A 12,030-nucleotide genomic window follows, 5' to 3' on the forward strand; every position below is an offset into this window, starting at 1 on the left:
TCCACCATGTCAACAGTCATTAAATAATTATGGCACCTCACCCCCCTCTCCTGACAATTTTTGGCAACTGTTAATGTATAAATCGATAACAATAAAAGTAAATGCTTAAAACCCATAATTTTGCACAACTGTGAAAATTTAAATGGATGCAAATCTTAAAAAATTGCTTCAAAATAAAAATTGATATTATCCTACAAAATTATAAAAACTGAATTCTGCCAAGCCTAACTATACATTAGGACAGGGGTCAGCAACCTTTGGCACGCAGCCCATCAGGGTAATCCGCTGTAATTTTGTTTACATTAACCATTTGTAGACATGCCCCCCCGCAGCTCCGAGTGGCTGCGGTTCCTAGACAGTCCCTAATTTACTTACATTTCTGGAGTTTCAGATAAGCAATCTCTAGATATGATCTGATGGTTTTTCATACCTGGCTTAAAGCTTCTCATAGCATAACTGCTCCCTGTTCCCCACTTTCCAGAGACCACCACCACCACCACAGACAAGGGTAAATTTTTTCCCCAATTTTAAAAAGTTCTACCCCTCCCATTGGCTCTTTTGGTCAGGTGCCCACTCCTTTCCTTTCACATGTGGCCTTGTTAACCCTTTACAGGTAAAGCAATTAGAGAACCACCACCAAGAGGGATTCCATAGCCAACTGGCTGGCTAGGTGTCCACAAAAGGGAGTATCCCCCCGCCCCTCACTTATCACAAATGGAAATGTCAGATATCTAAAAGGAGGAATGATATTCTATGAAAGTGCTGAAATAGGAGAGCATGGCTGTAAGAGGTCATTAATATTTTATGTTACACTAACTCAGAAATTCAGGAACCAAAACTTTACCTTGAAATCCAACTGCTCAAATTCAAGAAAAATATTGAAAACATAATTAGTTTAGTTTAGTTTATTTTCTTTTTTTCTGAAAGAAATTACTATGGGGGTAGATTCTGACACCCTTACTCATGCTAAGTAGTACTTCACTCCACAAGCAGTCTCATTCAATGGGACCATTCATGGAATAAAGACCCAAATCAGGAAAACATCCCTGTTTACTAAATCAATAGGATTTAAGCACATGCCTGAAGTTAAGCATGTGCAGAAGTGCTTTTCTGAATCAGAGCCCAAAGGTACTAGTTGGCTTACAGAAGGGTTGGAAGGGACCTGGAGAGGTCATAAAGTCCAGCCCCCCTGCACTGAGGCAGGACCAAGTAAATGTAGACCGTCCCTGACAGGTGTTTGTTCAATTTGTTTTAAAAAGCTTCCAGTGGTAGGGACTCCATGACCTCCCTTGGAAGTCTGTTTCAGAGCTTAACTACTCATATAGTTAGAAAGTTTTTCCTAATTTCTAACCTACATCTCACTTGCTGCAGATTAAGCCCATTACTTCTTGTCCTACCTCCAGGGGACATGGAGAACAATTGATCACAGTCCTCTTTATAACAGCCCTTAACATATTTGAAGACTGTCATCAGGTCCCCCCTCAGTGTTCTTTTTCTCCAGACTAAAGATGCCCAATTTTTTAACCTGTCCTCATAGGTCAGGTTTTATAAATCTTTCATCTTTTTGTTGCTCTTCTCTGGACTCTCTTCACTTTGTCCACATCTTTCCTAAAGTGTGGTGACGAGAACTGGACACAGTGCACCAGCTGAGGCCTCACCAGTGCCAAGTAGAATACAACCCAGGATGATATTTGTTTTATTTATTCTTTTTTTACTAGGATGGGGAATCTGAAATGGGAGTACCAGGAGGTCCATGACTGAGGATTTCTCTTAGCCTTCTGCAAGCGTGTTTCCATGTGGGAGAGCAGCAGTAAAACATGAGCAGCAAAGATAGGTTGTCTCAGCTGGGAATCCCCTATTCAACCTGTTCTCCCTAAAGGGGAATCTGCCCCCAGCCCCTGTTCCATATCCTGCATGGAACAGAGAAGAACAGGAACAATGCCCAGCTGCCTCTTTCACTTTACAAAGAGAGGGAAGGAAGATCAGGTTACACTTCCCAACAAGGGAAAAGAGATACCAACATCCCCTCCTCCCTCACACATACCCTCTCTCATCTGGATGGTTAAATTATACAGGAGACCTAAATTCTTCATAACATCTGTCTTTTGAAATATCACTGTTCTGAAATGGAAGAAATGTGATAGGGCATTTAAAAGTTTTCTGGGGACAAGCCCCCAGAACCTCAAATTGTATTACTTTTACAGTCATACAAATTTCACACATTGGTATATACTGGGGTGGGGAAGTTCCAGAGACCTTCACATCCTAGCACGCAGATGCACGCCTTGACTAGATACCTGCATGAGGACACAATGTTTGGATACAATCCTTCTCTTGTCCCCTTTCTCATGCCCTTGCTATGTCCCACATCCACAAGCTGATCCAACCCTGAATCACCACATAATGTCAAGACCTATGATGACGGGCACTTTACACTTGTAAGCGCCCCTTCTTCCCTTGATTTACTTTAACCATTGCTCTGGCAGGCAGCCAGATTTGGCACTCCTGCCAGAGGTAAGAGTGGGGCTGCAAAGCTGCAGGAAGCATTAGTTTCTCCTGCAGCTCAATATACAATGTTGCATGTGTGTAACGAAGAGCAAAATCTGGTTTTTTTCTGGTTATTGCTCTTTGGAACTACTACTCCTGTTCCATGCCAAGTTCTGTACAGAAGCCCCTCTGATTGATATTAGATACATTAAGATGTTGATCTTTAAAAAGCAAGTGCCATTAACCAATCCAGCCACCCACACATCAGTCGTTAATTCTAGGCTAGGAGAGGCAGGAACCAGAGGGTATATTCTAACAAATATTATTAATGAGGAAAGAGAGTTAGCCCCAGCTGCAGAGTGCTTAGTCCATCTGCTAATCCTGCTTACAAGTCTATTATGATTAACAGCAAAGACTAAAATCTGTTGCAGTCAGGCTAGAGTCCTAGGGCCTGATCTGAAGATGCAGCGCAGCCACTTTGTGATGTATTGCCAGCAGAATATGGTCCTACAGCTGGTGAAAAAAAAGCCCAGAGGGATCACCCAGTGCAAGAGAGAGTTTCTGGTGGCATAAAGCCAGAACAGATGCCAGCTCTTTTCCCTAATATCAGCAGGGCTGGAGCAAAGGAATCTTGGCCAGGATACTGCATTGATCGCTATTATGGTTGGCCATTTGGGTTTGTCCTAATTATGCCTGGGGAATGGCCCTGTACAGAGTGCCCCAGGATCAGGGAAGTACACAGGTAATCTTTGTTCCACCTATAGACACAGAGCTCAACTTGTACTATATCCTCCTCAGCTGTAGCTGAAGACCTAGCCCTTAGACTCTAGTCAGCATATGTTGGTATTAGGCTACGAGGTCAATTCTCTCTATTCCCTGCACATCCTAATTAGAGATGGGCTCAAGTTGCAAAATGTGGATCCAAACTTCTCTGCTGTTTAGATCCAGGTTCTCGGCTTTCCCTTTTGAAGAGAGAGGAAATATTGGTGAAATAGATCCATAGATCAATCACCTTTTAAGCACCTTCTTTTACCCAACCCCCATATCAATACTTTTTAAAAATCTGGCCCTGAGTGCCTCCTCATCCCCACTGACATCAACGGAAGCTTATTACCATTGACTTCAACAGGGCTTGATCCCGTAACCAAGTGTTTACATGGGAGCTAAGCTCCTGAAAACTTGGCCTCACAAGACTGTTCCTCCTTCACAGGCCTTTGAAGGAGATCCTAATCTAATCTATTGGATTGTTTAAGTGTCCAATCAATTTTCTGCTTTTTAAAGTTCATTTTCCAAATTTTACATAATTTCTGTATGAAATGTCACCAACAGTACGAAACTAAATGAAAGTAAAGATATCCTTTATAATAGAATTCAGCTGTTAGATTTATGGTCTATTGGGATTCTGAATGATTTTACACTTATACCATCTAAAGAGCTATTGTTTCACAAACTAAAAATAAAGAGGAAGAAAATATATGGAAAAGTACTTGCAGTGAAGAGAAAAACAGGGCTTAGTATGTAAATATGTTGCAACAGTTTACATACTTCATGATATTTAACAAGAGTAATCCATCATGAAATTGATATTGATCTCATAGGTCTATCGAGTAAACGTTATATACCAAAATAAATACCATCCCTGACAAGTCTGTAGAAAAACAACTTCCTAAATTCAGTTCAACCCAATTCCATATAATCATCAATACTGTAGTTGCAGTTCCCATCCAGAAGTGATGTTGGAATAATAAGAGCAATCAAATACTTTTGTCTAAAATCTATGATGGAGCAGCTATTGAAACTGTCCTTCTCTTTCCTTGATATACAGTTTCCTTATACATTATTCACCCTGGCATATGTCAGTTTCCTAAATTTACCCCAGTATGCCTGCAAATTCCTTGTCTTAAACTTACATCATCACTGTTCCAACTGGAGGGACCCTTTTTAAAAAAAAAAAAAAAATACAGAAATTACAATTACTTTGATCTCCTGGACATCTTTAAAGCCAAAAGAGTCTATGGGAGCCAACCCAAAATGAAAATCTGTGTTATAGGATAAAAGACGGCCCACTGTGTTCTCAGATGATTGCAATGATGTGTGTGTGTATATATATATACATATACATATATATAGGCAGATATGGGTCCTAAAAGGTGAAATTTACCCATCTGCAGGGGGTCATCACAATGCCTTTTCACCACTAAACCCTCAAAATAGAGCTTAAGTGGGACATTAGTTGTGCTTAGATCTTCTGCTGGCCCTCTGCATGGTTGGATTTGAGCCTGCTTACAGTGTCACTGTTAAGAAAGGTTTCAGAGTAGCAGCCGTGTTAGTCTGTATTCGCAAAAAGAAAAGGAGTACTTGTGGCACCTTAGAGACTAACAAATTTATTTGAGCATAAGCTTTCGTGAGCTACAGCTCACTTCATCGGATGCATTCAGTAGCTCACGAAATCTTATGCTCAGATAAATTTGTTAGTCTCTAAGGTGCCACAAGTACTCCTTTTCTTTTTACTGTTAAGAAAGATTCCCACAGATCTAATGGGAAGTGAGGAACGTTGGGAAATGGGATGCTGCTTATCTGATTGATACAACCACTTTATTTTCTATCTACTTTTAACATATATAAGATTGAAGGGAAAGAGTCTACTGTGATACTACTAATTAAAGCTGGACAAAAATAGTAAGTATGTTTCTCAACAAAATTCAGAAAATTTCTTCTCCCCCTCAAAGTTTTTGGTTAAAAAAAATGAACTCCTCCCCCACCCCAAAAAAAGCATAAACGCCCAAACTTTTCCAAACCATTTTTTTTTTTCAGTTTTTGTTTTTTCCAGGGGAGAAGAAATGGAGAGAAAAGAGTAGAATAACAATAACTGAAAAACCAATTTTTTTTGTTTTTCAGTTTTTTGATTTTTGTAGAAGAGTTGGAAATGTTCATTTTAAAAAAATCTATTTTTTTCATCAAAAAAGTTTCAATAGAAAAATGTCAACCAGTTCTATTATTAATGGTAATATACAATAGTTGCTATAAGATTGCTTTAGGGTTTTTTTTACCATATGCATGATTCTAGTTGCCTTCTCTTTATTCCCGCTCTCATTTTGGCCTATAAAAGAGAGCCCTGCACTGGACTATTTGTGAATCCCACATCCACCAGCTCCCTATATTATGGCAGTGGGTTCTGCAGGACCGATGGGATCCCAGGTCCACTGCAGGGCTCTACAAGAGTCCCACACAGGACTCTATTATACGATAGTTGTAATTTTACCTTGACCTCTTTGGCAAGCAACCCAGCAATGCAGACTACCTTTTGGGATTCATTAGTGATCTGCTGATTGCAGTGCGTCCAGCTGCCATTAATTAGGCAGTCTCCTAGCTGCTATAGAGAAACCAGCAATCAGCTTGATGAAATAAGTAAGTATCAGGGCAACAACTGTGTCTGTAATGTAAGACTGCTCTATGGGCTAAGTATCATTAACTTTGTGTTTCTGTGTAGGAAATGCTTTTTTTGTTTAGCTACACATTATCTTTAGCAATTAGTGTAGCTTGAAGAAAAGATTTGCTGGAATAAATTGATGATGGCTGGTAATTGGATTAATGAGAATGGAATGGAAAGGCAAGGTCAACAGCATGAGTGACATATTTCACCAAAATAGGCCAAACATAAAATACAGTCGCAGAGGAGCAGGTGAGAGCAGGGACTAATCACACCAGTGTATTACACAGCAGTTGCCAAAACATAGCACATTAGTCCCGCTACTCTGGTATCCTACCTCTGGTGACAGTCAGAAACTTTTGCCTTCTCTCTGTAATGTATCTAATCAGTTGTGCAATGTCAAGCATAAGTGAGCAGATGGGGTTGGGGATTCCTTTCTGATCTCAAGACATCTTACACTTGCATGGTATTTGAACGGTTGCTTTTGAACCCCAGTGTGAGTAATGAAATTGGGAATCCATATTGCAATTTAATAGTCTGATGATGCTCCCATTGAAATCAAAGGCATTGTCTATCCATTTCCATGGGAGAAGGAGCAAGGTCCATGTCCTGAGGTTTTAAGGATTTGTTGACACAGACACATTAACCAGAACAACTATTCTTCATTAGCTACTCCAGAATACCTATTATGCTTTAAATTCACACCCTACATTCATACCCTTTCAAGCTTAGACATGCCCTCAGAGCCTTGAATGGCAAAGCCAGGTCAGTCTTAAGATCAGTATCTGGTGAGGGTGTTAGTGGATGTTAGTACTCACTTGGGGGTGGGGTTCACAGGAGAGATCAGAACATTGAAAAAAACCCCTTTCATTCTACAATGCAGGAATTTAACATTCATTCTGCAAGCACCAGCTCCTTAGACTCCCTTTTTCTTTCTTCCTGTGTGGGTGGGGGAGGGGAGACCACGGCACACTCCTGACCACTTACACACAGTCCCCAACAAAGGCCTGATCCACAGCTCACTGAAGTCAAAGGAGAGGCTCCCATTGACTTCAATGGGTTTTGGATTAGGCTACAACAGAGGAGGATGGATTCAGTACAAAAATCAGCCTATAAATTCATGGCCAAGAGTGAGCAGTGACAGGATACTTCCCAGCTGTTGAACACTTAAGAGCCTAACATAAAACTTCCACTTGCTGTAAGATCCTCTAAGAACAATCTCTGTGGCACTTGAAATCCTCTGTTCCTGATTGCTGAAGTTTTCTTTCCAAGGATTTCTGTCCTGTTTTCTAGTTGTTAACAACATTTTCACTCACCATGGTTTTATCTAGTGGAGTGGGTAATACGCTATAGTGAAAGCCTTATGATCTCCCTACTCCCCTACCCACATTATATTTCCTAAAATGGGAATGTTCCAGGATTTTTTAAAAAGTGTATTTTATGTAGCCAAGGATGGGAGTGTAATGTATGCCTGTGTCACACACACTTACCCATTTAGACTAATGGATTTTCCATGACTTCTTGCCATTCTGGGCTCGGTTCTCACAGACTTTATTTGGCTGCGTGAGCTAGGGATGGCTAAGGGGCAATAAAACCCCTCCTTACCGCCCTGCTCAGACTTTGATTCTGGTTGCAGTGGATAGAGCAGGAACAACTCATCTGATTCTCCCTGCTGTGAGAAAGTGGGCAGGAAGTGGGAGGAATCCTAGCTATGCTCCTGCACATTCACACGTGCATTAGACAGAATAGCTGGATGGGCATCAAAACTGCTCCAAATAAAGGTGTGAAATAGCTTAAGCTTAACTGAGGATTCCCCTACATGCCCCCCCTAACACCCCCATTACCCCTTAGTGGTCGCAGTGTTACCAATTTAGTCATTTTCCAACCCCCCTGTAAATTCGAACAGCCCCTCTAATTTCAATTCCTGGGGAAAACTCAGCATGTAAAGAGCAGGGGTAGAACTGTGACTCTCTGGATCACAGTGTGTCCTCTAAGCTGCTCCTAGGGCTGTGCAACCATGTGCTGCCCCCATAGGTGCTGGAATTAGGGGTGTTGCCTCACCTCCTGGCTTGCAGTGGTTTCATGTGCAGGGTTTACAGTTTGGTTCAATGGCTCCCAGCACCCCCATTAGACAAATTGTTCCAGCGCCCCTGGTTGCCCCTTATGCAGGGTAGACTGTAACATCATAATCTAGCCCTCTGAAATATTCTATAGTCTGAATTGGCAAGCCAGCCCTCTGGGGGCAATGCCCATCAACAGAGTTAAAGGTGCACATCTTCTCTTTTAAATAACGGCAGGTAGATAACAAGGAGATGATACTGCTTTAAATAAAAATAAATAAATAATAATAATAATCTGATCCAGGGAAGCACTGAAGAAAGCCCTCAACTCCCAGTAAAGCTCTCAACTCCCATCGGTTAGGGGGTGGGGCGGAGGAGGGTACTCTACACTTTGTAGGTGATCCATTTGTAAGATCTAGCCCATAGTCACTGCCTTTTGTAGAGGAAGTTTCAGGATGTACCAGTAAAAAGAAAGAAGCCAACATAGTTAGACCCTTTGTTTAGGATAGTGGTTTTCAATATTTTTTAGCATTAACAGACTCATAAAAAATTTCAAATGCAAGTGCGCACCCCTTTAGAAATGTAAGACATATTCTGCGGACCCCTAAGCGTCCATGGACCAAAAGTTGAAAATCACTGTTCTATGATAACCACAACCTCTAGTGAACCCCTTAGATAGTCTGCAGACCCCCAGGAGTCTGCGGACCACAGGTTGAAAACCACTAACTTAAGAAATATTACAAAAGAGGTGGCTGTGGAAGACTCTCACTTTCTATAAATATTTGATTAAAATGCAACAAGTTCTGACAAAATGCAAGTAATTTAAGGAAACTGAAATCCTTTTTAAAATATTTGTGAAAAACAAAATTATTTTAGCTTCCAACTCACTAAAAGAATAAATCCATTACATTAGGTAGTTAGATGGCCCCACCACCATAGCATCTGAGCACCTCACCATCTTGAATGTCTTTATCCTCACAACACAATGTGAGGTAGGAAAATTCTATTATCCCAGTTTTACCAGATTTTCAAAGGTATATAGGCGTCTAAAGATGCAAATAGGCACCTAGTGGGATCTTTTAAAAACCATCTACACGCGATAGGTACCATGAGAAACTTTAATGTCTATTCAGTGAAGACAAGAACTTGGTTTTTAAAGGTCTCCAGCCAAAAGAACGATGCAATCCCATTGCTTGGATGAGGTAAAACTAAACTGGACACACCACTAAATGAAATAATGAAAAGAACAATCCTGCCTGTGTGAACTAGATAGCTTGGACATCTATAATTTCTATGGGCTTGATTCAGCTGCCCTTCCTCAAGCCGATTAGAATCTTCCTATGCAAGTAGTTCCATTGAGGATTGCCCGTGAAGTAAGGTACTATTCAGCATGAGTACAGGTAACAGAATTTGACCTAGGGTGTGAACTACAACATCAACACAGCTGGAAAACACTCCCTAAAGTCGAATACATTCTAAGGACGTACAGCCAGGTCTCCTGGCAGCTGTGATGAACATTATAAGCCAGTGATTTTACAACAGTCATTATCCACTACTGTGAATTTTATTTTGTTAGAAGATTTATTATCTTTGTTAACTAAATACCCTTCACTGTTGAAAAGGAAAGCAGGCTTTAACATCCTCAAACTTTACAATTTAAATTTAGATCATGTTTTTTTCCCCCACCCCATTTAAAAGTTTACTCTGCAAAGTGTTCCCAGGGTAGTGAGTCCAGATCCCAAACATGATGCTAATAATAGCACTCACTTTGCTAAGTAAGTGCTATACAAAGTACAAAATAAGTGCTATCAAGCGGTGTTTGCAGACTGAGATCTGAGATTATAGTTGTTTAGTTTACTGGGAAAATTAAGAGAATTTAGCACTGTTACCAGAGTAAGGTGCCAGGCTCCCAGCCCTGGAGCCTTAAGCCCTCCATTAATTCACAGCCTAGATGGTGTAAATTTCACCACATCACTCCCCACCAGTGTGCCTCAGCTCTGGTCCGAAGGAGCCTCCTCCATGTGGAAAGGAGTAGTTCAAACATCATGCCAATTTGGGTTTTTTTGTGAGATGAACATCTGCCCTTTAGGGACTATGTTAAGACCACAAATCTCATTCAGCATAGGTCACCAACCAGACATTAGATTGTAACAAAAACATTCAGTCCCTATTCACCTATTGTTAACTTCCCCCATCCAGCTGCTTCCAACTGCACCACAAAATAGTGGTCACAGTTTTTGAGAGGGTGCTAGTAATTTCTCATTTTATTCCCCCCTAATAATCACCAATCACGCTCCTGGTTCACTCTGCAGTGGAAGTTTTGTGGATTGTGCACACTTTGCCTTCTGGAGATCAGGATTTGTATAGCATCTTACAGCACAGACACTTTTATCCTGTGCAGAGTATTTTGCGCCAATCTTTTATAAACCTTGCAACTGTGGCACTCAAAGACAAAGAGACATATGGCCCAGGGCATTTAAAAACAATTTTGCTTTTATTGTTGATCACATCCTTTCTTTATTTCTCTTCTCTTGTCCTTTTTGTTACCATGGACCTTTGCATGGAAATGAGTTCTTAAGAGATCATCCGCCCCAGCCGCTGAGTCCCCTAATCCTCTGTGTGTGACATTAAAGTTGTTTACTCTGTAAATTGTTACATTACAGACGACTTTTGGATACCAGGTGGTAAACAAGCAGCAGGAGCAGATGTCTTAATAATAAACAGAACAGAAAAAATACAGATATAAAAGATCAGGTATGTGAGCAGCATGCAAAGCGTATATCATAGTTTTCCAGAGGGTTTTAGAAGTTGTTTTAAGAATATATATTGGCAATAAATACTGACAGACATCTGAAGATCACTGTGGCCTACACCACACTCTCTCCTGTTTTTGCTCTTTTGCCTCTCTCTCCATTCATTACTTTTGGACCCCCTCCCTGTCCTTGCAAGTTTCATATAGGGGTCTGTTAGCCCCTCAGATCAAAGAGGTCACACAAAGCAAATATTTATATAATCTGCCTCCAAATTTCCAGTTAAACAAGGAACTGTGATATGAAATGAACCAACTGCATAATCAGAAATGATTGATTCCCAAAACTCTCCTATACACATACTCGGTGCAAGGTAAGAAATGGTGCTGTAGTGGAGAATCTCCTTTAGGGGCAGGCTTATAAAAGTGGGAGGGGAATCATGAAAAATCCATAATGTCAGTTTTCAATACATTCATTGTTACTCTACAAATGTCCACCGCCCCATCACATGTCCTCCTGAGTTTACTCTGTGAACACTGTAGAGATTCGTGGGATCGTGAGCAGTAGTTCTAGAATCTTTAACATTCTGATGTTTATCTGAACCTCTTTGGCCTGTCATAGTGCTGGAAAACTTGGAAGACAGATGCTTTTGCAAGATTTCCCAGCACTTCCTGCTTGCAGTTGGGCTCTAACTGCAACAAGGAAGGGCGGTCTCTTGATAATTTGTTACTTCCCTGTCTAATTCCAGCCAAAACCAGGAAGCAGTGGGGCATGTGAAAAACTAAACACAAAAATTAACCATTTCCAAACCTGCGAAAAGGTTTGGATGTGGATCACTTCTCATTTGCTTCAAACTTGCAAAGTATGCTAGTGGATGTAAGGAATATGAAATCCTGAAATGGTCAAGGTCAGATTAGTGATGAGAAGTTGTGGTATTCTACTCAGGCTCTGTTCACAGTCCAAAACAGCTGTTTCTACTAAAATAAACAGTAGTGAATTATGTAGCAATGTTGACCTTTACATTGTTATCATTAGGTTTCAGAGTCAGCACCTCACTAAGATGAACGGGAGCAGTCACAGTTCATGCGACTCCAATGTGTTTTGGTCCAACTGTCTGCAGACTTAATAAGACCCTACTGCATCGAGAACCATCCAGAAGGTTCCCTTTGCAATCAAGAAAAATAAAAATGTAACATGTGATACTGCCTTCGATTCCAGTTGATTTTAATGGGACATAAGAACTCTCCATCCCTTGAAGGATAGACCCTCAAGGAAGCCTAAATTCTGCAGATACTGATAGAAC

General features: G+C 40.8%; 1 protein-coding gene and 1 long non-coding RNA gene across 6 annotated transcripts in view; one reads left to right on the forward strand and one right to left on the reverse strand.

The window, feature by feature from the left end:
• Positions 1-12,030, forward strand: part of RERG (RAS like estrogen regulated growth inhibitor) — a 164,556-nt gene that overhangs the window by 117,808 nt on the left and 34,718 nt on the right. The window lies entirely within an intron of this gene.
• LOC122464441 overlaps positions 1-12,030 on the reverse strand; it is a 136,128-nt gene that overhangs the window by 935 nt on the left and 123,163 nt on the right. The gene's annotated exons all lie outside the window — the stretch shown is intronic.

The sequence above is a fragment of the Chelonia mydas genome, chromosome 1, assembly GCF_015237465.2.
Source record: "Chelonia mydas isolate rCheMyd1 chromosome 1, rCheMyd1.pri.v2, whole genome shotgun sequence".
Taxonomy (NCBI): Eukaryota; Metazoa; Chordata; order Testudines; family Cheloniidae; genus Chelonia; species Chelonia mydas.